General features: G+C 46.2%; 2 pseudogenes across 2 annotated transcripts; both read left to right on the top strand.

Moving 5' to 3' along the window:
* Nucleotides 1-524: 524 nt before the first annotated feature.
* On the top strand, nt 525-1,094 carry LOC307096689 (putative high mobility group protein B1-like 1; annotated as a pseudogene). The gene has a single exon. The product of its transcript is annotated as a putative high mobility group protein B1-like 1 (transcript).
* A 13,747-nt stretch (nt 1,095-14,841) lies between these two features.
* LOC307097190 (mitogen-activated protein kinase 8-like) lies at nt 14,842-16,016 on the top strand (annotated as a pseudogene). Its single transcript has 2 exons — nt 14,842-15,455; nt 15,662-16,016. The product of its transcript is annotated as a mitogen-activated protein kinase 8-like (transcript).
* Nucleotides 16,017-24,370: the final 8,354 nt, after the last annotated feature.

The following is a 24,370-nucleotide window of genomic DNA, read 5'->3' as shown; positions in this document are numbered from 1 at the left end:
CCCTGCAACTGCCCTCCCTTGCAGGCCTGGTCCCTCCCAACTGCCCTCTCCTGCAGGCCATCTTGTGGCGGCCATCTTGTGTCCATATGGGAGCAGCCATCTTTGATCACATGGGGGTGGCCATCTTGTGTCTTGGAGTGACGGTCAATTTGCATATTACTCTTTTATTAGATAGGATAGGGATTGGAGCATGGGTATGTGGAAGGGACATGAGTGGGAGTGAAACATATTTTTCTGTTATTTTGATTTTTAAACAATATGAATGTATTAGTTATTAAAATTACTAGGAATAGAGAATATTTGGATAATATAATTAATGAGCTTGATCAAATGGGATATATATGAAGCATGCACCCAACATTTAGAGACTACATTTAAAAGATACTCTCTTGGTTATAGGGTGGAGAGAGTGAGGAGGCTGCATCTGGCTTCTGCTCTCACAGCCATTGCAGTACATTGAGCTCCATAGAGACAGCACTGGGGCAAGTGCAAGATGAACAGGCACTGAGGAAAAATAAGTAAACATGGACAAAGGAGATCCTAAGATGTGAGAGACAAAATGTTATATGCTTTCTTTATGCAAACTTGCTGGGCAGAGCACAAGATGAAGCATCCAGATGCTTCAGTCAAGTTCTCAGAGTTTTCTAAGTTCTCAGAGAGCTGGCAGACATGTCTGCTAAAGAGAAAGGAAAATTTGAAGACATAGCAAAGACGGCCCATTATGAAAGAGTAATGAAAACTCACATCCCTCCTAAAGGGGAAACAAAAAAGAAGTTCAAGGATCCCAATACACCCAAGAGGCCTTCAGCCTTTTTCTTGTTTTGTTCTGAGTATTGCCCCAAAATCAAAGGAGAGCATCCTGGCCTATCCATTGGTGATGCTGCAAAGAAGCTGGGAGAGATGTGGAATAACACTGCTGCAGGTGATAGGCCTGGTGAAAGGAAGGCTGCTAAGCTGAAGGAGAAATACAAGCTAAAGGAAAGCCTTATGTGGCAAAAAGGGAGTCATCACGGCTGAAAAAAAGCAAAAAAAAAAAAAAAAAAAAAAAAAAGGAAGAGGAGGAAAATGAGGAAGATGATAATGATGAATGTTAGTTCTAATGCAATTTTTTTCTTGTCTATAAAGCATTTAATCCCTCTGTACACAACTCACTCCTTTTAAAGAAAAAAATTGAAATGTAAATATATATACATACGTATACACTGAGTGGCCAGATTATTATGATCTCTGAACGCATAATAATCTGGCCACTCAGTGTATATCCTATATAATAAAAGGCTAATATGCAAATTGTCCCCTCCACCAGGAGTTCGACCAGCAGGCAGGCCGGCCAACCGCCCATGTCCCCTCCCCCTGGCCAGGCTGGCTGGACCCCACCCATGCATGAATTCATGCACCGGGCCTCATATATATACATACATATATACACACACACACACACACACACACACACACACACACATACATACACACACTGAGTGGCCAGATTATTATGCGTTCAGAGATCATAATAATCTGGCCACTCAGTGTGTGTGTGTGTGTGTGTGTGTGTGTGTGTGAGTGTGTGTGTGTGTGTATTAGAGGCCTGGTGCACGACATTCGTGCACTGTGGGCGGGGGCGGAGTGGGGGAGGGCGGCCTCAGCCCAGCCTGCACCCTCTCGCAGTCTGGGACCCCTCGGGGAATGTCCACCTGCTGGTTTAAGCCAGCAGGTGGACATCCCCTGAGGGGTCCTTAGCGCTGCTGTGAGATGGCAGAGGCTCCCGCCAAGACTGCTGTGCTTGCCAGCCATGAGCCCGACTTCTGGCTGAGTGGCGTTCCCCCTGTGGGAGTGCACTAACCACCAGGGGGCAGCTCCTGCATTGAATGTCTGCCCCCTGGTAGTCAGTGCGCATCATAACTACCGGTTGTTCCACTGTTCAGTCAATTTGCATATTAGCCTTTTATTATATAGGATATTCTCTTAAAATATATATGAAACATTGGCAAAATTTAACTCTCTGTAGGTAATAAAATCTCTAAAAAATCCTCTAAGATTTAATATCTATAGTCCTCATTCTCTGACTACAATATAATAAAAATAAAAATTAATATATAATCAATACACCACTTTTATTTGGTTATTATAAATAATCATGTATCAAGGAAGAATAATATTAAAATTATAAAAATATTTAAAATTGAATAATAATTAATACTTTACATATTAAGTATGTAGGACACACCTAAAATGAAAATTAGAGGAAAATGGATAACCTTACATACACATACATAGAGTAGGTTGTATAGATCAATGGAATAGAATTTAGAGTTCAGAAATAGACACAACATTTACTGTTAATTAATTTTCAACAAAGGTGCCAATGGAAAAAAAACAACTAGTCTTTAATGAATGGTGTTAGGATAATGAATGGTGCTGGGACAACTGAATAGCCATATGCAAAAGAACAAAGTTGTACCTTCACCTCATGCCACACACAACAATGAACTCAAAATGGATTAAAGATATGAGAGCTAAAACTATTAATCTCTTAGTTGAAAATACAGGTGTAATTATTCATGACCTTGAATTAAGCAATGACTTCTTAAATATGACACCAAAAGCACAAGCAACAAAAGAAAAATGCTAGACATCAACAAAATTAAACTGTGCTTCAAAGGATACCATTAAGAAAATGAAAAGACAACACACAGAATGGGAGAACATTTTTTGCAAATCACATATCTGATAAGAAACAAATAACCCAATTTTAAAAATGGACAAAGAACTTGAATAGACATTTCTCCAGAAAAGATATACAAATGGCCTACAAGCACACACAAAATGGTGCATGGTGCTGGCTCGACACCATTGACCCAACAAGAAATACAAATCAAAATCACAGTGAGCCCTAGTTGGTTTGGCTCAATGGATAGAGCGTCGGTCTGCGGACTGAAGGGTCCCAGGTTTGATTCTGGCCAAGGGCACATGGCTGGGTTTGGGCGTGCAGGAAGCAGCCAATCAATGATTCTCTCTCATCATTGATGTTTCTATTTCTCTCTCCCTTTCCCTTCCTCTCTAAAATCAATAAAATATATATTTTTAAAAATCACAGTGAGATACCACTTCACACCCACTAGGATGACCTTAGTTAGAAAGACAGGTAATAGCAATATGGATGACAATGGGGAGAAGCTGAAAGACTCAAAGGCATTTTGGGGTGAGACGTACAGAAAGAAAAGGAGCTGTTTGGCCAGGGCCCTGGGAGAGCTGTCAGATGGAAGAAGGGTTAGAATTGTGGGGCCACCAGAGGTGGAACTCTAAGCCGTGAGTGGAAATAAACGGGGGAGTGCCCCCCTCTGCAGGTGTTCAGAGTCAGGACAATTCTTGGGAATATTGAGGTGAGAATGGGTGATGGAGGGTTGGGGTCGGCAGGGGGAGCTGTGTGAGCCTATGGCTCCTTCTAGCCCTTCTAGCTTCTGCTTAGGAGCTACATACATGTTTAGATGTGGACTCAAGTGCTGAAAAGGTTCAGAGAAAGAAGCCAGCACAGTCTGGACTGATCAGAAGGGTTTCCTTAGGCCCTCCCAGTCACCCTTGAAAACATCAATGACGGCAGTGGTGCTCTGGGCCGCTTCCCTTGGAGCACTGGGCAGCGGGTGAGGAGATCACACTACAGAAAATCGTGCTGTGACCAAGTGACTCCGTATGAGATACCATCGGGAGGCGAGGGCTGGCAGTGAGGCCTGGTGTACCCAATAATTGGAGCCATCACATGGGCCTGGTATGCTCTGTATCATCTACACAGCTCTCTGGGTGGAACACCGATTTATGAAATGCCCCATTCATTTCCTGTCAGAGATCCTATCTGAGTCCAGGGTTCTGGCCTCCTGGAGAATTAACTGTTTCTCATGAAGACTTCCCTCCCCCTCTGATGCCGAGGAACAATTTCCATGTGGCAAAGCAAACTGTGTTCTCTACATAGTTTCTGAAGGACACTCCTTTGCTTGCTTAGACATCTGTATAAGGTGTTGGACCTACTTAACATCGCATCATTTCCTAGCACATGTTTTGGTTGCTCTGAGAGAGTACACTTAAGAGCTGTGAAAACGACCCAAGTCACAGTAATTCTGCAGCCCCAGTAGCAGAGAGCAGCTGGATTCTGATACTGTGGCTGTAAAGCTGTCGGAGATGCTTTAGCCTGCTACGGCCAGGTGCTCCAGCTGAGAGAGACTGAAACGTCCAGCGAGGACAGAGACAGGCTTCTGTAAGGCAGCCTTGCAGATAACCACCCGTGTTCACCAGCCCACAAAAATGCTTAATGGTATTTAGCACTGCTTTTAACTCTATCCTATAAAGATAAGAAGGTCAATAAAATCCAGTCATTGTAATAGGATCATCCACATTATTCCTGGTCTGGACCTGTGGAAATTCTTCTATGTGTAAATCTAGCTGGAAATCTGAGTGTTCTGAGAAGAGAACCAAGGTTTAAAGATAGGAGGAGTGATCCATTATTTTGCACTCCCCTGAGTTTTAGTGAGATGGGTGGTTGCTGGCATGACCATGTGCTGACCAGCCTCAGATTGGGTTGAGTGGCCCAACTTTCTCTTTGGAAATCAAACATCCCCCTTCCTCTAAGTCTGTGCTCTCCTGACACATGGGCCTGGGTTCAAGTCCCAGCTGTACTTCCTAGAAGCCATGTGAACTTGAGACATCACTCCAGTTCTCTGGGTCTCAGTCTCTTCTTGTTTTCAAAAAGGATAATAATACTTAACCGCCCCCCCCCCCCCCGCCCCGCAAGATCTCTTTGAGAATTAAATAATTTTATGTCTGTGAAATGTGCTTTATGGAAGACAAGTGTTAGCTCAATGACACGTGTGCAGCAGCCCAGTTCACAATCTGAGCAGTATGGTCCTGCATGTGAGTTTGGTGGTGCGTGTATGTAGGGGTTGAGTGATGACCCCTACATGATATGTCCATATCCTAATCCTAGAACCTCTGAACACGACTTTATTTGGATAAAGGGTCTTTATGGGTGTGATTACAATGAGGATCTTGAAATGAGATCATCCTGAATTATCGGGGTGGGCTGTAAATAAAAAGCATGTGTCCTTACAAAAGACAGACGAGATCCCCACCCAGACCACGACAGGTGACAGGAGAAGTTACAAAGGTTTCTGGGCTGATTACACTGAAGTGAAGATAGAAATCTTGACGATACAAGGCTTCCCGCCAGAGCAGATGGCACAAAAGGCCTGCTTGCTTTCATAGCCGGGCCTTTGTAGCTGGGAAAGCCGCATTTTGGAAGTAAAGAGAGTTGTAAAATGAATGAAATGTTATGTAACATCTTGTATGCATGGAGAAAAAAGAAGAGCTACATGGATGTTGACAGGAGTCTGAGTGTGGAGAAAGATCCCATTCATGCCCAAAGGATCCAGAAAGCCTGCCCACCCACGAGTCTTCCTTCCTTCCAAACACAGTTGTTAAGCTTCGCGTTTGTGCCAGGCATTGTGTGAAGAATTGGGGAAATAGCCGTGAACAAGAAAGACACTCTTTCTCCTCCTGGGCTTGCAGCCCGGGAGGGGAGGTGGGTGTCTAACAAAAACATAGACGCGTCATTTTAAATGACGAGAGCGATGAGTGCTATGAATTGCCTCGGCGTCCTTGTCAGGGTTCGATGACCATGGACCTGTGGGCCTGTTTCTGGGTTCTCTGTTCTTCCCCATTGATGTGAGGCTCTCCTTTCCCCAGGTCACATGGCCCACCTGTCACAGAAAGTATGGACGGTGGGAGGGTACATCCTCCATCTGTGCTCTTCCTGTCCACTTGCTTCGGCTCCTTTGGTTCCTCTGTTTTTCTATCTAAATTTTAGAACCTGCTTTTTAGAATCAATTAACCATTTATGGCAAGGGTTATGAAGGCAAAGTCCATGGAACTGAAGAATTTTCAAATGAAGTTTTAGCAATCCAACCCAAATGTGAGACCAGAGGCAAATGGTGGGTAAGGTTCATTCCTTTTCTTCTTCTTCTTCTTTTTGAGGTTTTTACAAGGGGCTCAAAGATGCTAGGGTCCTTTCACAAATGGTTTGAGGTGGCTGGTGGTTGAATGTAGACAGGACTATTTAGAGCTGCCCAAACCATCCTTTGTGTGTTTTTGCTTCTTTTCTTCGTCCTTAGTCACAAAGGTGTAATGAAGCAGGAGACATGCGCTGGCCTCTAAGACAGAGTGCAGGAAAGTGGGGAGAAAGAGGCTGCTTGGGTGGCTGGGGCCGTAGATCAGACCACGGGATGTGAACCTGCAGGCTGACCAGTGCGCAGACATGAGACCCTCCTATGTGGGCTGTTAGCTTGGCAATCTGGGAGAAAATGGAGAAAGAGATGTTGCAAGTGGGGAATTAGGAAGAGGGGGTTGGGGCAACTTGCTGCTTTCACCAATGGCTGAACCTCAGAGGGCAACCTCCAGGGAGCCCTGGACTTACCAGGGGCTCATCTCTCCGGATGTAATAGTCAGGGAGCCTCACTGCTGTAACAAGTGACCCCAACATTTCAGTGGCTTTAACACAACACAAATTTATTTCTTATTATGACACAGCCTAACCCAGGTGGGGCCCTTGGCTCTGCAGAATCATTTGAGGGCCCAGTGTCCTTGCTTCATGTGGGGCCCCTCCTCACTTCTCAGAGGCCTCTCCATCAGGAGTGGGTGGGACATTTGTGTGCCAGGCTTGGAAGCTGTGCTCCCACTTCCACACATACTCCACTGGCCAGAGCTCAGTCCCTGGGCCACACCTGACTCCAAGGGGAGCCAGAAAAGCTACTTTGGTGTGTGCCCAGGAGGAAGCGGCAAACAGCAGTTTCTGCCACATTGGAATCCTTCGCCTTCCTTTTACGGATGGGTCAGAGCGCAGTTGGGGCCACCAGGAAGGCTCCATGGAGGAGGGAGCCTTGGCTGTGGGCCTGGAAGGATGGTCAGCTTCTCCCCAAGATGGGGTGGGCGTTGTGTGTAGAGCTCCAGGGGTGCTCCCTACACAGGGACCCCCCCTCCATCGCCCCCTCCCCATGGGCACTCCCCAGGGCACATGAGGACAGAGCTGAACTACCAGCTGAGTCAGGATGGAGTGGTATCGTTTGGGAGGGCTAAGAAGGGAGGCTTATCCCAACTACCCCAGGCTACCCGCACAGATGAATCCAAATCTCTTCTCACAAGGACAAAGCGTGGTCATTTTGTGAATCAGGAAGGTCTTTTTTTAGCCAATAATTACATATTCATTAGAGAAATGTAATAAAAATCATTCCTCTTTTCACTTATGTAAATGTGATTTTTTTTCTGTAGTCATTATGTAATTTCTGGTATTTTTCAGAAAGGCTATTAAGAATAAATGGGCCACCATGTCTCAGTTGGCATACAAATTCAAAAGTGAGAAGTGCCTCATTAGCCAGGGAGAGCGGAGGAGAGAGACATTTTCGTGCAGAAGGCTCTGGCAATGCCCAGCACACGTGTCAGGTTATTTGGAGCGAATGGTTCCTAACCAGTGGCCGGTGCCGACAGGATGCGCAGCGGCTGCCTTCAGCGCCGGGCTGACTGCTCAGCACCCACCCCACACCCTGGACACCAAGTGGCTCAGAGAATGTATCCCCTGGCTGATGGCAGACCCGCCTGTGCTCAAAGACTCTGCCCGGAAAGGAACCAGCTGAGTGCATATTTTAGAACCTCTCCCGCTGTGTCCTCTCCCCCAGCTCCCCCCTCTCCTAAACAGCTGGGCTGGAGATCAATATTCTTTTTCCCAGAATACCATTGAAAAGAGCAGGGGCTGTTTCAAAAGAGCAGATCTGTGACCACGTTGAACTGCCTGCACAGCTGTTCCCGAGGCTCTTCAATTATTCACAAGGAACACCGCTAGGATGGCCGAGGGGAGAGGAACACAGCGTGCATCTGCTCAGGTTGTGCCCTGCCCGATTCCAGGGGCGGGGAGGGGGCGCCACTCACACAGACTGCGCTGTGTACCAACTGCATGCCTGGAGGTGAGCGGCCCTTCTGCAGAATCCTGGACACAGCGAGGCTACAGGGAGGCAGCTAGGAACCCCTGGCTGATGTTGACAGGCTTTCTCTAACCTGGTGATATAAACATGCTCCATACTTCTTGTCACTTGCTAACATAAAGGTGATGGTAATTGGGTGGCAGGACCTAGGAACCACGGACTGTTCTTTATGTCCTGGGCCAAGCATGCCATGCACTGCTCCTCAGATAAGCTGCCCTACAATCAAAAGAGGTGAGCAGATGGCATCGCCTTTTCCTCTGGGAAGTGAGGACTCCCGGAGACTAGTGGGGAAACCCTCCTGAGAGTCTTGGGTGGGTCTAGAGGGCCAGTGGGAGGGAAAACTACCGCCTTTGATGCAAAGGCCCAGGTTTAGAGCCTGCCCACTGAGCTCGGTGTCACGTTCTCGGGTCGGACAGACTCAGGCACGCTGCTGATGAGTTTATTCTTTCACTTACAGTCATTCCACACCCATGGAGCCCTTCCTCGTGCCAGGCACTGTGCCAACGTGTTGTATTATCTCATTAAATCCTCAGTGGGACTCTTCGAGGAAGGTACTTCTGGGATCCCATTTTGGAGATGCAAGGAGTTCAGTGACGTGCCCAAGACCACATGGCCCGTGTAGAACTGGGATTTACACCCAGTCTCTCTGGCTCCAGAGCCTTATTGCCAACCCTCATGCTCATCTCTGTCCACAGTTAACCGAACAATAGGAAATGGGATTAGAAGAGGTGGATGTCCCAAATACCCTGATCTAGCTGTCTCTCAACAACTTGACATCCTCCCTTCCCTTCATCTTTTCCTTTCTCCCCTCTCATGCTTTTTCATGTCAGACCCCTTTCTTCTCATCAGGCTAGTCCTTAACCCCCTGCCTCTGGGTGGGGCTGGGGTCTATTTCCCAGATCCCCACTTTTTTCTGTCCATCAATACCATGACTTCTCTTTCAGATTTGGTGCCAAGTTCATTGCCTTCAGTAATTTATTTATTTAATACCCGATGAGCACCAATTTTGCACCAGGGACCATTCCAAGCCCTACCCTTAAAGAGCTCACTGTCTCGTTGGGGAGACAGATCAGTGACTGTCTGATCTGTCATAGACGAGACCAACTGTCCCTAGAATAGTGGCTCCTGAGCATAATGTGCCAACGCATCACCTGGGGATCTGGGTACAAGGCCTGGGTGGGGCTGACATTCTGCCTTTCCAACAGGATCCCAGGCAGTGCCCATGCTGCTGAGAACCACCCTTTCTGTAGCAAGACCTCCAAGGATTTCAGATACTCTGATAGGACTGTGTGCCTGGTGCTGGGGGTGTGATGGGGAGGGGAGGAATGGCGTCTGGGAAGGAGCTGAGGTATAAGACAAGTCCTGACCAAAGATGAGGGCATATAGTTTTGTCACCTGTCAGAAATGAAATGCATTCAAGATAGCATCATGGGACCAGGATGGTTCAAATCTACCCCAGACAAGATATTCTGCCTTGACTTGCTCTGAATAAGTTGTTCACGCTTCTAGGAAGTGTGAAGTTGGGCTAAGGTCCCTTCCTGTTCTGACAATTTTAGGAGTGTATGATTTCCACCAAAAATAGCAGAACTGTCCTTGAGCTTGATAGATACTAGTAGAAGGGACCTTAGAAGTGACACATTCAGCCCTAGCCAGTTTTGCTCAGTGGCTAGAGTATCAGCCTGCAGACCACAGTGTCCTAGGTTCAATTCCTGTCAAGGGCATGTAACTTGGTTGCAGATTCCTTCCTGGCCCAGGCCCTGGTTGGGGTCATGCAGGAAGCAACCAATCCATGTGTTTCTCTCACATCAATGTTTCTCTCTGTCTTTCCCGCTCTCTAAAAATCAATGGAAAAATATCCCCAAGTGAGGATTAACAACAACAAAAAACAAAACAAAAAAAAAAGAAAGAAATGACACATTGAAGCCCTTCATTTTGAAAATGAGAAAACAAGTCCTGAGAGAGGGGGTAACTTTCCAAAATCACAGGGAAGGTCAGGGTGCAGCCCCTAGACCCAGAGCTCATGATCACCAGACCTGGGGTCCATCCCTTAGGGGCCCTGCATCCTCTCACTGTTTCCAGGGACTCCATTTCATCATATTTCATGTTAACTCCCCCATGGAGTTGGGCCACAGGGGTCCTGCCTTCCATGGCTGGAGCTGCCATTCAGAATGAGATAAATAACGAAATAACTCATCTGGGAGGAGTTAACTGAGCCCTTCCATGAGATGCTGACAACAACCAAATAATGTGATCCCAGCCTGCTGGGCTGGGTTCTCGTGAGGGAATTTACAGAGTCCCGGTAATGATCATGACAAGCACTTCAGCGTAAACATGAAAGTGATCCATGTGAGCAGGCAGCTTCCCTGGTGCTTCAAGTACCACACGGAGCAAATGGAACCTGGTGCACCTGCCAAGTGCATTTGCTGAGTGTGTGCTGTTGGGCGCTGGGACCTGGAGGTTGTACAGACACAGGTGTGCGTGTACACCCACAGAACAAGCACAAGGGCTCATACAAGCATTCATATATAGGTGTGTCACATGTTACACAGTCACACACACCTGCACAAACACCTCAGTACTTGGGAATGCTCGCGAACTCAGAAGAAGGCGCTGGGCACAGTGGGTGCACAAGTGCCCATTAGAAACTCGGCAAAGCAAACCAGCACACCCTGGAAGCTGAAACTGTAAACCTTTGAAAAATAAGCCCCACCTTGCCCAGAGGATTAACTGGGCTCACCTCATCCACTGTTTTAATTACTACATGGCACAGCCAGTGGATGGAAGGCTGAAGCTTCAGTTGCATGAATGCAAAATGTCAAGTATGTCAATAAGCTTTGATGGCCATTGTGACCCAAGTGCTTTGGTTTAATAAGTAGATACAGCAAGAAATGCCAATAAGCACAAAGCATGTCAGGTGCTCACCACCTTCCCTCCAAGCCAATGGTTGCTGGCCGGGGCAGCCCTGCCCCTCCCCAGCTCATCCAGCTGATAGGCCTACTGCCTGTGGCTCCTCCCCCACCAATCAGAGCAAGGTGCCCCTTGAGGCAACCCCTCCCCTGATGCAGCCCCACTATGCCCCTCTCTCCTGCAAAAAAAAATTATGCAGACACCTGCTGAACTTCAGCTGGGAGTGTGAGGAAGGGCTGAGACCCCAGAGAGCTGAGGCTTTTGCCCTAAAGAAGCCCCCAGTCAAGCTGGGCAGACAGACCTCAACTCCAGGAACTCAGGTTCTTCTTGTGGTGTGAGGGCTTCTCTATGCTTTATCCCCGAGTCTCAGCCAGAGACTGACACAGGCAGGGCTAAGTAACAAGAGCTGTGTAAGTGAATGTGGCATTGACCAAGTGCTGCTATGCGAGAGAGGAAGGTTTTATGTCTCCTGGAAAAGTAGGGAAGTTTGGCTTTGGTGGCATTTGAAGTCTTGGAAGATGGGAGCAATGTCAAAGAGAACACACACAGAGGTATGAAATGTCCACACAAATGCAAATCAGTGGGTTGACAGGAGTGTTGGGGACTTGATTGGGGTGGGGAGGGGGAGAAGTTGAGGCCAGAGGAGAAAGTTGGGCAGATCACATAGAGCCTTGAATGGCATGTGGACAATTTTGAGCCTTATTCTGTGGGGCAGTTGGGAGCCAAGAAAGGCAGTTTCCTCCAGACCAATGCTGACTCAGCTTGGGCCTTCCATTGTCTTTAATAACTGGGACAGTGGCAGCATAGTGGTGCAGAGGGAGGAGCGGACAGGTGGAGCAGTGGTATGCCCAAGGGACACTGTCTCATTATGTTAATACTAGATTGGCACAGCAAATAGATGACCTTTGGCCCAGGTGGCTCCTGTGATGTATACATCTCTTTTCCTCTGCCCCTATAGGAATTTACATGAAAATGATTGAGAAGTACTTCCTCAGATCAGTGTTGTCAAACTCAAGAACTTGTCTGGGGACCCCAGGAGTCATTGGCCTTCAGTTGAGAAATCCTAACTCTGCGATTGTCCTCTTAGCTGATGAAGGCCACCAGAGAAATTTAGATGTGGAGTGCAGTTTTTTATTTGGGTCAAATTGTATTATGTATTATTCACTGGTTGGCAGTAGGGGACCTTATACGAAGATTAATGTGTTTTCTGAAAAGATACTGTTGAGGATTTACTTATAACATGACAGAGCTCCCTCTTTTTGAAGAGCTAAGTGAGAAATTTCACTCAGAACTTAGAAACAGGAAGAGTTCACCTTTTCCTAAAAAACTGGTTTATCCTCACTAAATCTATGCTCTTACTCTTGTACTTGATTGTGTTTCACTCATTCCATTGGCTTCCAGAAAGTGCAGAGGCAACTTCTGGCTCACCTCTAACAAAGCAGATAAGGCTCAACTTTATTCTTCTTTTCCTTACAATTTCCTCACTGAAGTTTTAAAATATGTGCATAATTACTTTTGTAAACCATCAATAATCATATGACTATAATGGGGGGGGGGGATAAAAAGTGAAATTGATTTAGAGTCATGGATATTAAACTGGGAAAAAATTGAGGAAAATCTGGACCTGCTTTTAAATGATAGAGAATGCAATTAAGACTTTGAGAGGAGTGATGTGTCAGCGTGCCTCAGTAAACTGGGGTGTGGGTGGGAGCTGGACCTCCACCCGGGCGTCTTGTCTCAACCACTCCTCTTTCTGTATGTTACTGAGCCACCAAAATCCAGAAGAGGATTTTTCCAACCCTTTCCATGTGTTACCGGAGAGTCGCCTGAGTGGAAGGGGCCTCTCCCCTCCTCAGCTCTTGTCACACTCTTGAGAAACAATTCAGATGAATAGAAGAAAGCAGTGTTGAAGCAAAACAAGCAAATTTATGAAGAATACACTTGGCATAAAGCACAAGCAGGCAACTCAGCTAGTCTGAGTGCCTTGCCTGGTGGGGGTTCAAGAGTTTTCTACTTTCCCCCATCTAGATTTCAAGGTTCTCCTCTTGGATAGACTAGATTTCAAGGTCCCTCCTTTTACATTGTTGTAGCTTTCCTCAGAATTTATGAGGACATCTGGCAATTTTATGTTGGCAAGTCTCAAGACTGCTGACTTCTTTGTTCAGTGGGTGAGATATACTCCTTTTTCCCCTTCCCCTCCTCCTGCCATAGCAGCTATCTATCCTGCCTAACATTTCCCCTTAAAGTGAAACCATCCAGATGCTTCTGGGATTTTTGTTATTTGTCCCCCAGACTTCATCTGTTTAGCTGGCACAAATGGCATTAATTGGGTCTTTGTTCTTTATTTTCCCAGGCCAGGGTGATTTAAGCTATGTATTCTCTGATTAGGGAGGAGATATATAAACCATTTGCTCTCAAGTGTCCTTGGTTGGGGAAGATAAGGTCTTGTGATTCACAAGTTGGCTGAAAGCTGCCCAAACTGCTTGGCCTTGTTTAATTTTCTTGTCTCAGTTTCCCATTCCATTTGCCCAAGAATTTTTCTAGCTTCTTACTATCCTGCCACACATGCAGTCTCACGAAACCACTCCTGGGATAATTAATCCATCTTGCTGCTCTGGCTTCCCCTCAGGGATTCTCTTGGCCTTACCCATTAGGTTAACATGCCCCAAACACCCTCTCTCAAAGCCAAGGGAAGGTGGGATCTTCTGTATCATAGGGGGACAGGATGTGGACGTTTAAAAAAGAACTTGTTTTAAATAAGATCATGCTGATGTGAACTCCAGACCCTGGAGTGAGCTGTCTGTGCCAATTAGAAATCAAAGCAGTGAACACTCCATTTCACTATGCAGGGGAAGGGGGAGAAAAGGGGACTTTATAATGATCCTTGAGAGATTGAGGGAGAGACGGGGATGACAGCTTTCTCTCCTCTGTTGACCCCCAGGCAGCAGTCAATCAGCCTCTCTACCTCATTCATAAGTTATAAACAGCTGCATTAGCATAAATTCATAGGGAAGAGATCTCTAGCCTGACAGGTGGTGGGAGGGTCAGTGATTGGGAAAGAAATGATTCCTCCCTCCTTTCCCACATTGCTTTTACAACAAATTAGACTGCATCTGCCTAAAAAGCTAGCTAACAGCCCATCTTCCCTTGGAGTTTTCTGGGGCTCCTTGCCTCTGGGGTCTTCAGTCCCTGCGCAGTGGAATCTTTCTGGATTTTACTGATTTTGAGCAGTGGCTGGTGACATGCAGTCTCTGAAATGAAGCAGACTTAAGACCCCAGGGCCACTCAGGCGAGGAGGCCAGGGTGTGGGTGTTCAGCCAAGAGAGGGGAGTGGGCCTGGCCAGTGTCTGGGGCCCCAACTCCAGGCAGTCTCATTCTCTCAGCTCTTCCTGTGGACTTGGAGCTGTGCATGAAGTCCAGTGGGCTTTGAGGATTTGGGGTTCTGTGTGGTCCTGGAAAGCACGCCTTTGTTGCCTCCAGTTCTCAGCTGAGTCAGCACATCCTCAGGGAGCCTACCCTGACTCCTGACCAGATCTCCTCAGACCATCAACCTCTCATCCTTAGCACTTGTGCAATAGTTGTAGTTTTACATGAATTTGTGTAATTGTTCATGTAATGTCTCTCTTCCAAAGAACTGTGTGCTCCTTGAGGGCAGGTAAAGTGATGGTTCTCACCATTGTGCTGAGCCTGGTGTCTGGCATATCCCTGGTGGGATACATATTTTTTGGTTAAATGAATATGAAACTCAGTGGAGAGGCCGAGGCCAGAGGACGCGAGCCATGGGCAGCTCTGGGTAACGGCTGTGGCAACCGCCCAGACAGTGCTGGTCCCTCCGGCGGGCTCCCCTGTCACCATTCGCTGTGCTGTCCGCTTCTCGGTGAATTTTTGGATGAAGCCATTAAATTAATTGCTTGCCATCATGAGCAGAAGTAAGTGTGACAGCAATTTTTGTAGTGTAGAGATTGGAGATTCTACATTCACAGTCCTGAAATGATATCAGAATTTAAAACCTATAGGCTCAGGAGCTCAAGGAATAGTATGTGCAGCTTATGACGCCATTCTTGAAAGCAATGTTGCCATCAAGAAGCTAAGCTGGCCATTTCAGAATCAAACCCATGCTATGCAGGCTTACAGAGAGCTGGTTCTTAGGAAATGTGTTAATCACAAAAATATAATTCGCCTTTTGAATGTTTTCACACCACAGAAATCTCTAGAAGAATTTCAAGATGTTTATATAGTCATGAAGTTCATGGATGCAAATCTTTGCCAAGTGATTCAGATGGAACTAGATCATGAAAGACTGTCCTACCTTCTCTATCAGATGCTGTGTGGAATTAAGCACCTTCGCTCTGCTGGAATTAGTCATCGGGACTGAAAGCCCAGTAATATAGCAGTAAAATCAGACTGCACTTTGAAGCTTCCTGACCTTGGACTGGCCAGGACTGCAGGACCTAGTTTCATGATGACACCTTACGTAGTGACTCACACTGCAGAGCACCTGACGTCATCCTAGGGACGGGCTACAAAGAAAACGTTGACATCTGGTCAGTTGGGTGCATCCTGGGAGAAATGATCAAAGGTGGTGTTTTTTTCCCAGGTACAGATCATATTGGTCAGTGGAATAAAATTATTGGACAGCTTGGAACACCATGTCCTGAATTCGCAAAGAAACTGCAACCAACAGAACTAAATATGCTGGATGTAGCTTTGAGAAACTCTTCCCCGATGTGCTTTTCCCTGCCGACTCCGAACACAACAAACGTAAAACCAGTCAGGCGAGGCATTTGTTATCCAAAATGCTGGTGATTGATGCATCCCGAAGGATCTCTTTGGACGAAGCTCTCCAGCACCCATACGGCAACATCTGGTATGACCCTTCCGAGGTGGAGGCTCCACCACCAAAGATACCTGACAAGCAGTTAGATGACGAGATCACACAATAGAAGAGTGGAAAGGATTGATATACAAGGAAGTTATGGACTTGGAAGAGAGAACCAAGAATGGAGTTATACAGGGGCAGCCCTCTCCATTAGCACAGGTGCAGCAGTGATCAATGGCTCTCAGCATCCATCGTCATCGCCGTCTGTCAAAGACGTGTCTGTCTTCAATGTCAACAGATCTGACTTTGGCCTCGGATACCGACCCAGATACCAACCCACAGCAGTCTAGAAGCATCAGTCAGACCTCTGGACTGCTGTAGATGACTACTTGGGCCTGGGGGTGGGAAAGGAGGGATGGGAAGTTGTCTAGTCATTGATAGAACTACTTTGAGAACTAAGTCAGTGGTCTTATTTTGAGTGATTTTTCAAAAATGTAGAATTCATTTTGTAGTAAAGTAGTTTATTTTTTCTATTTCAAGTGATATAATTTAAAACTTAAGTTGTTTTAAAACAGCAACAAAATTGTCTTGTATGTTTGCTGTAATTAACTGTATAATGTAAACCTAATTATTTTATCATGGTTTAATTTTTTTGCATATTTGCTTTACCGTATGCTGCTGATTTTTATTACTGAATTTGTAAGATTTTGTTTATCAAAGCAACTATTATGTGGTGATTTGCTTATATCATGAATTATTTAAGATTTTTATAGTTTTTTAATAAGAAATTATTTCAAATGTTTTGTTCATGATGCTATCCTTCAGGGTTATGTGCTTATCAATGAAATAACCACAGAGGAGGGAAGGAAAGTAACCCATAGCCAGTTATATTCAGGAATAACTACTGTAAATGATGAACGTGTTAAAAAAAACCACACACCTCCAATATTGCTACTTGCCAATCCTAATTTAGTTACAACTATTGGTGGTAATCCTACATGACTTTTGGCAAAAGTCCCATCATCTAAATGGCAGAATAACTCAGAGCATGTCTTTGAAGATGCTGGGCATCCACAACCATCCTTCGACTCACCCAACAAAAGTAAAGTGAAAAGAATATGGTGTTTCCTGCAAATCTGTGGCATACTCAAAGCTCGCCATCACATAAAGTCAAGAGGACACTTCATGAGTAATACATTCAATGCAAATAAGCAGATGGTTCGCTTCTCCTGGCTATGAGTCCATTCTTGTACACACTGAGCTAAGCTCCTCTGGCTGCGGGCCCCAGGGATGGTCTGGAGCCTGGTCCTTCCTGTCCTGCAGTGCGGGCCTTGGACCTTCTGGTTTCCTGCTGGAGTGGCAGTCAGTTGAGCACCAGCCCGGGTGCTTCTGGCCATTTGCCTCTAGCTGTAGCACAATCATGTCTATACTAGCTGTTGGGGAGTTCCAACGCCTATTTAGATTTCTGTAAGTGATGTGTCCCATGAGCAATATACCGTTCATCTGAAAATAGGAGCACACAGTCATACATGAGATATCATTTCCCAAGGACTTTTTCTCCACACTGAGCAGAGCAGGCATAAATGGTGATTATTCAGTCTGAGTCTTTCACTTTATATATCTGATTTTCAGCCAAACACGCAATGTGGATGTTGAGTGGTGTAAGCATGGTACTGCTCCTGACAAGTGATGTAACTGTTTACATTTTATATCTGCAGAATTATTTATCTACAACGGAATTTTTCTTAAGTAAAATGTCATTGAAGTCTCAAAAAAAAAAGTATGCAACTGAATGAGTGAATCTCTGTACTTGTTAAGCATCTATTGTCCTGGATCTCTTGAATTAAGCCTGGTGCCTCGTGGGGCTGTGCTGTGCTGTGCTAGGGAAAGACACTCTCCCTGTCCTCGACTCTTGGGCAGGGATTATTCCCAGGAAGGTGGGCTCAGGGTGTGATGGCTGTGGTCATGGGAGGAGAAGGTGAGCCTCGGCCCAGAAGGTGGCCCGGGCACTGTGATCAGAGCCGAGGGGCAGGGCACTGACCAGGGAGGTGTGTGAGCAGCCGGACACCGAGAGCCCAGGGCAGGTTTCCGTTTCATAAACATGATGATGAGACAAGTGGTGCAGCTTGAAGTTTATATGTGTGTTTTCAAATCTTCGTTGGTCCATATGGGAGATGCAGGCACGGCCACAAATGGTACAGTTCAAGATGTAAAGTGAGAGCGAACCCGAGGAAGGCCGCAGGAACTCTGAGGAAGGGCTGGTCAGCTCTGTGTGGCGATGCAGTGGGGGGACTTTTCAGGATGGAGGCTACATCAGCAGTAGGTGTTTTACTTATTTATTTCGTTTTTATCTTTTTACCAGACTTATTGCGGTGTATTTTACCTATCATAAAATTCAGCCATTGCTAGTGTGTATAAGTCAATGATTTTCAGTAACTTTTCAGAGTGGCACAACCATCATCATAAATCCGTTTTAGAGCATTTTCATCCTCTTGAAAGATCTCAGGTACCATTTACAGTTTATCCCCACTCCCACCCCATTCCTAGGCAGCCACTAACCTACTTTTTGACTCTAAATTTGCAGGATTGTGTTTTGAAGGCTAAGAAGTGTCCCTTAATTAAGGTAATCACAGGGAAAGTGGGAAGCCTGGGGACACGGTAGTCACTTCTGAACTGGGAAGCTCTGGACAGCTCAGGGCTCTGCGCACCCAGAAGCACACCTGGTCAGCTGAAGCCTTCCCCCTTGTCCCTTTGGGTGGCTGGCGTCCTGTTCTTCCCACAGTCCCTCAGCTCGTTCAAGTGGATGCAGCACTGCCCTTGGCTTTGAAAACACACTCGGCTGTGGATTCTCTGGCCGGGCAGTCAGGGACCAGCAGGCTGGGAAGTCCCTGGAGGCCGCCAGGAGCTCCAGACCACATGGCACAGCCATCTTCCCAGCACGACACGGGTCTCCCCTCTCTTGCCGTGGTCCTGCCATGGGGGTCCTCATGATCTCTGCCCACCTTGGACCCAAACATTTTCACCCTAAAAAATGTGAGTTGTGAGCAGCAAGATTCTTTAAGGTAACATTTTCCTCCCTGATTTCAAAAGTAATGCAAACTATGATCTCACCTAAAGATAACGCCTGCTGCATTTGGGGGTGTGTACGTCCTGTCTCCCCCACCTTGTCTGGCATTTTGTTGACTTCCATTAAACCTCACAGAGGTGGAGGGGCGGTGGTTACACGATGGGCAGCAGCCAGGCTCCTACTGGTTGGGAGGTCCTGGCCCTGGGGCCCCCACTCTGGTTTGGACACCGGCCGCTTCTTGCACTTGGAACCAGTTGTTTAACCTCGATCTGAGTTTTCCCTTCTGACAATGAGCCCAATGCTCATCTCTGGGGAGAGAGTCCCTGTGCCTGGAACATTATCTGCTGTGTAAGGGAAGAGAGTCAACCGGAGGCTAGTAACAGCTCTTACCTCTCTAAGGAGTATCTGGGCAGCAGGTTGCAACAATCTGAGATAACCCAATTTTTACAGAAGCCATCTCCATTAATCATTTATTAATGATGCTCCCAACTGAGGCAATTAAATGGACCTAGGGTTAAAAAAGAGCCCCATATTCATTTCACATCTGTCTCATTACCCCGGAGTTCACAGATCCTGGAGGAATGTAAAAAAGAGCTAACCCCTGGCTGGTTAGCTCAATTGGTTAGAGCTTTGTCCTGATAAGCCAAGGTTGCTGCAACCAATGAATATGTAAATAAGTGAAACAACAAATCATTGTTTTTCTCTCTTTCTCTCAAATTAATAAAATTTTAAAACATAAAATAAACAAATGAAAAAACCAAAACAAAAGGACTCCATTTGCCTTGGACAGCATAGCTCAGTTGGTTGAAGTGTGATCCTTTCTTTCTTACATCAGATCTATCTCTCTCTCTCTCTCTCTCTCTCTCTCTCTCTCTCTCTCTCTCTCCTCCCTCCCTCCTTTCCACTCTCTAAGATAAATAAAAACAAAAACAGAACGGGCTCCATTTTTTTTTTTTTTTTTGTATTTTGCATTTCTCTCCGGGTTTGGCTTCAACCCAAAAGGGAGGCAGCCTCTAGCCTCTGGGGCATGTGTGTGTGTGTGTGTGTGTGTGTGTGTGTGTGTGTGAGAGAGAGAGAGAGAGAGAGAGAGAGAGAGAGAGAGAGAGAAGAGAGAGACCCAGTAGTTCAGGCTCAAAGAGAAGGTCCCTGACTGTGAAGTCTGAGGAAGCTTTGGGGGCTGGGGTTGGGGGCTGCCTGAGGAAGGGGAGCCAGAGAGCCTACTTGGTAGGGAAATAGAGTAGCAGCTCCCTGGGCTTGTCCCAGGCAGTGCAGGGTGGGCAGGGAGCGGGGGGGGAGATGGAGGGGTCCTAACCCTGAGCTGAAGAGCATGGAACTGTGGGACTTAGTGGATGTTACAGGGCATTGTTAAGCACTTTAGGTGTGTGCTCCCCTTTAATCACCCCCAAACTCTGTGAGTTATATATCAACATCTGCCTTTTGGACGTCAGGAAATTAGGGCTCCGAGAGGCTACGTGACTCGCTAAAGTCATACAGCTGATGAGCAACAGAGCCGAGGTGGCAGTCCAGCTGTGCTGGCCTCAGTGTCCTGGCATTTCCCCTAGCCCACACTGTCAGCACGTCTGCAGCCCCACTTGATTGTTAAAGAATTCCCAGAGAACCTAGCAGGGCTGGGGAAGGGAAATTCCTGCTCAGTGTTCTTCTCTGGGGCAGGCTCTGAAGAGGGAGCAGATTCCTGCTCTCCAGCAGCCCTTCCCACAGGCACACGGGGTTCCCAGGGAGCTTAGGTCCGGCCTGTGTGACTTGGACATCTGTGGGCTTCCTCCACAAGAGGGCTGGAGCCCCCCGCCCCCCCAGCCTGGAGCAAAGTGTGTGGCACAGGGGCAGCTGGACCTAGACACGTAGGTGGGGCTGCTCCATGGGGACGGGGCTGAAGAGTTTGGATGGTGTCCTGGATGCCAGCATCCTAGGGCCATGGTGCTCCAGGTGAGGGTAGCAGATGCTGCCACAGCATTGCTAGTTTGAGAGAACTTGGCGTCCAGATGCTCAGCTTCCGATGATGCTCTTTCCTGAGGCTGGTCTCCCCAGACACATCTGTATTCACTCTGACCCTTCCCGCAACAAAGCAAAACAGAGTCTTCCCTTTAGGGATGGGAAACCTCCCAGGCTATAATCAAGCCACCCCAATCCCTCAGGGCACAAAACCTTTCTAGGTCCTATACATCTTCCTGGCATTAAAAATGGGGACTCTAGGCTCAGGCTGGAATATTCTGAATCCAGGTATATAGAAGAGCGTGGTGTGGCAGTAATAGCGATTTTTAAGACCTTTAACTCCCCCAATATAACTCTAAAGTTTCTGGGGACTATTGTGTTTTTCAAGATACAATGAAAAAAACAGATACAACTTTTATGTGATGTTTTTCATATTTGTGTGCATTATTCAACAAAGTAGCTAAATGCCAATTTTATCAAATCATATTATAAATTATTTATTTTATGTATTGACAAACTTCATTTTATTTCATCTTGTAAAAGTTTCATATTTTCTATCTCTAATTTTCAATATGCTGACTGTGGATAATTGTGTTTTGTTTCATTTTTTAGCAAAATTTGTCTTCTCTTTTTCATTAAATACACAGAAAAATTTGATCATACTGTCCAATGAAATTAATGGAAATATTTATTTAATTGATTCCCAAGACCAACACCAGAGTTCAAAATATGCTTTTTATCATATTTCTCACTTCTTAGAAAACTTCTAATTTTGGCTTCACATCGTTTTACTTACAAACTTTACAAATGAAATAATCAATAACCATACATTGAGCTTTTATTTTGTTTTTATAACTTATAAAATAGATTTAATAATTATATTGGGTCAAAATAATGTAAATATGGCCTGACTATTTTTAGGACACTACCTTCTGAGATTTATTTCAAAATTTATTTTCCAGTAGATTTTACCCTATTCCTTGAAATGCTCATCACTTTTCTGAGGAAAAGTAAGCCTGATTTGGTTGACAGGTTGAACAGTAAGGACCGGTATGACAATATAGTTGAGTGAGAGATATTTTTCATAAGTTGATGAACTAAATTTTCAGTTTTCAGGTATTGTGAAAACATTTAAGGCAAGTGGTAATGTAAAGGCATTTTATAAAACTATGTATTGGCAAAGGTTTAATCAAATTAATAGATTTAGATTTCCCAACCCTCTGAAAATAATGGGTTAAATCAGGTACCTCTAAGGGAAAGGGAAACAGGTCTAATTAATAGTCATTTCATAGTCTTCATAGACTCTCTTAGGTGTGCCTTCCAAAGGAAAATAGCAAAGCAAAACACAAGTGGTTTCCAGATTATTTTTGACTCATGTTCAGTCCAAGGCATGTGTTCTGGAATCAGTGGCACTATTTAAATTCTCTCTCTCTCTCTCTCTCTCTCTCTCTCACTCACTCTCTCCCCCCTTTTCTCTCCCCCAGTGGATCTGTGGGTGCCATAGATTACATGTGTGCATGATGCAGCCACGTTCCATCTAGAATCCCGATGGCTACTGCAGAGGACATTCAGTGCTGTGCTGGACTGCCCAGAATACCCCTCTTCTTGAGTGTGCTCTTTCTCCTCCTCCAGCCATGTGTATAGACTACAAGTGACCACAGATTCTTTGAAGCTCCTCGCATCAAGAACTGGTCAGCTTCCCTACTCTTCAAAACTAAACTTGACTTTCGACTTGCTTTGACCAATAGAATGTGGCAGGAGTGATGTTATGTGGGTTCCAAATCTGGGCCTCAAGAGGCAGTATCTGTTCTTGCTACTTTGAATTCTGCTGTCAAGGGATTGATGACCCATGGGGAGGCCCTGGGCAGCAGAACTGAGAGACCCTGGCGGATAGCATGCTCAGGGCTTAGCTGTTGCAGAGATGGCTGTTTACAAATATTTGCACTCCCAGCCCATACTGTGGGCTTGTTACTGGACAGTGGCTACTCAGCCTGGGCCAATATTTCCTTACTCCCTTTGTGCTCAGGTATGGCCACGTAACTGGCTCTCACCAGTGAAGTGTGAGTGGAAATGATGTGAGACACCTCTAGGCTGGGGCTTTAGAAGTTGATGGGGCTCCTTCACGTTCTCATTCCACTTCTGGTGACTGGAAGCAGAGGACTCCCAGGTCCTAGGGGACAGTGAAACTACAAGATCCAATGAGCATGAGTTCCTGGTCACCATGCCAGAAATAGCCCACTAACAACAGTTAAATGGCATCAATTTGCCCAATAAGGAATGCCAGCATGTTCCAAGAGTGATAAATAAGCTTTTATTGTGTTAAGACCCTGAAAGTTTGAGATATGCTTAGTATCTACAGCAGGTAACTAATACAAAAGCCCACAATTATAAATTACTCTGTTGGGCATTGTTGCAAGCACTTTACATATATTAATCTACTTCACCCTCTCCACAACCCCACAAAGAAGTTCTATTACCCTCACTTTCACAGAGCAGGAAACTCGGACTCAGAGGGGTAAAGTGACTCTTCCAAGGGCACAGCTCTGGAATAAAATGGGTTGGGATTTGATCTGGAAAACAGTGTCTTGACCTGTACGCTAGGGTCCTTGTTGCTGACTGGCTGTTGGATGTCAGACAAGCCCCTTTCCCCCATCTGGTTTCCATTTTCTCATCTATAAGATGGATTGGGAGTGAGGAGGCTACAATCACTGAACTCTCCTGCACAACTAGAAAATCCTTGGTTTCTGTGGTTTGAAACTGAGGCACAGGTGAAGGTGAATCAGCCATGAGGGAATCCACTGCAGAGCAGGAAGGAAAGTCTCTGCTTCTCAAGCCCCTGGGATCCACCCTGAACCCCTGACTCATGTGTGTGTAGTCAGCGGGTGGAGGCGGATGCTGGGCTGACCTGGCCAAAACCTGAGAGCTGCACTTTCTGTGATTCTGACGACTAGACATGAAGGTGTGTGATAGCCACACACCGTGTCTCTCAGTGAATCCCAGGCCTCGCCGGGCATGCCCCCCTCAGCACTCCTGGAAACTGTACCCAGCGAAGGGTGCTGTCCCACTGTTGCCTGAGGAGGCACTGACTGAGGTGCTGGCAGGATCAGGGCAGTGTCTTAGGCTGAGGCAGTTGGAGACGATGGCCTAAGGAAGTAGGGAGGGCAGGAATGATAATATCTTTTCCCCCTATGTGTCAAATGGGGCAGCAAAAGCCCAGAGAGGCTAACTGACTCACCCCAAATCTCCAGAGAGTTGTGGGCTGGACCTCGAGCCCAGTTTTGGCTGCTGATCCAGGGCTATTTTTTTGTTATCACTCTCCTGCCAGGCTTGAGCTGGGATCAGCAAATTGTTGCCATTTAACTGTGTTTTCGTTCATTTCTAGTGCAAAGAAGACTACTTCAAATGTAGCTGGGAGAAGTTCCTGCTCTTAGGAAAGCCCATACAGATGACTACAGCTGGAGAGGGTGGCCCTGAGGGCCTATTGACCCCAGGCCCTTCAGAGGCCCTGTTCCTCCCATAGGGCCTTGCAGGAAATCCTGTAGACTGACAGGACTGTTGTGGCTGCAAGGCCTCTGCCTTCTGTGAGCCTTCTGTTCAGCCAGACCCCTGACG

Source organism: Cnephaeus nilssonii (assembly GCF_951640355.1).
Source record: "Cnephaeus nilssonii genome assembly, chromosome: 3".
NCBI classification, from domain to species: domain Eukaryota; kingdom Metazoa; phylum Chordata; class Mammalia; order Chiroptera; family Vespertilionidae; genus Cnephaeus; species Cnephaeus nilssonii.
The sequence above is the reverse complement of the archived record's forward strand: the minus strand, read 5'-3'. Positions and strand labels throughout refer to the sequence as shown.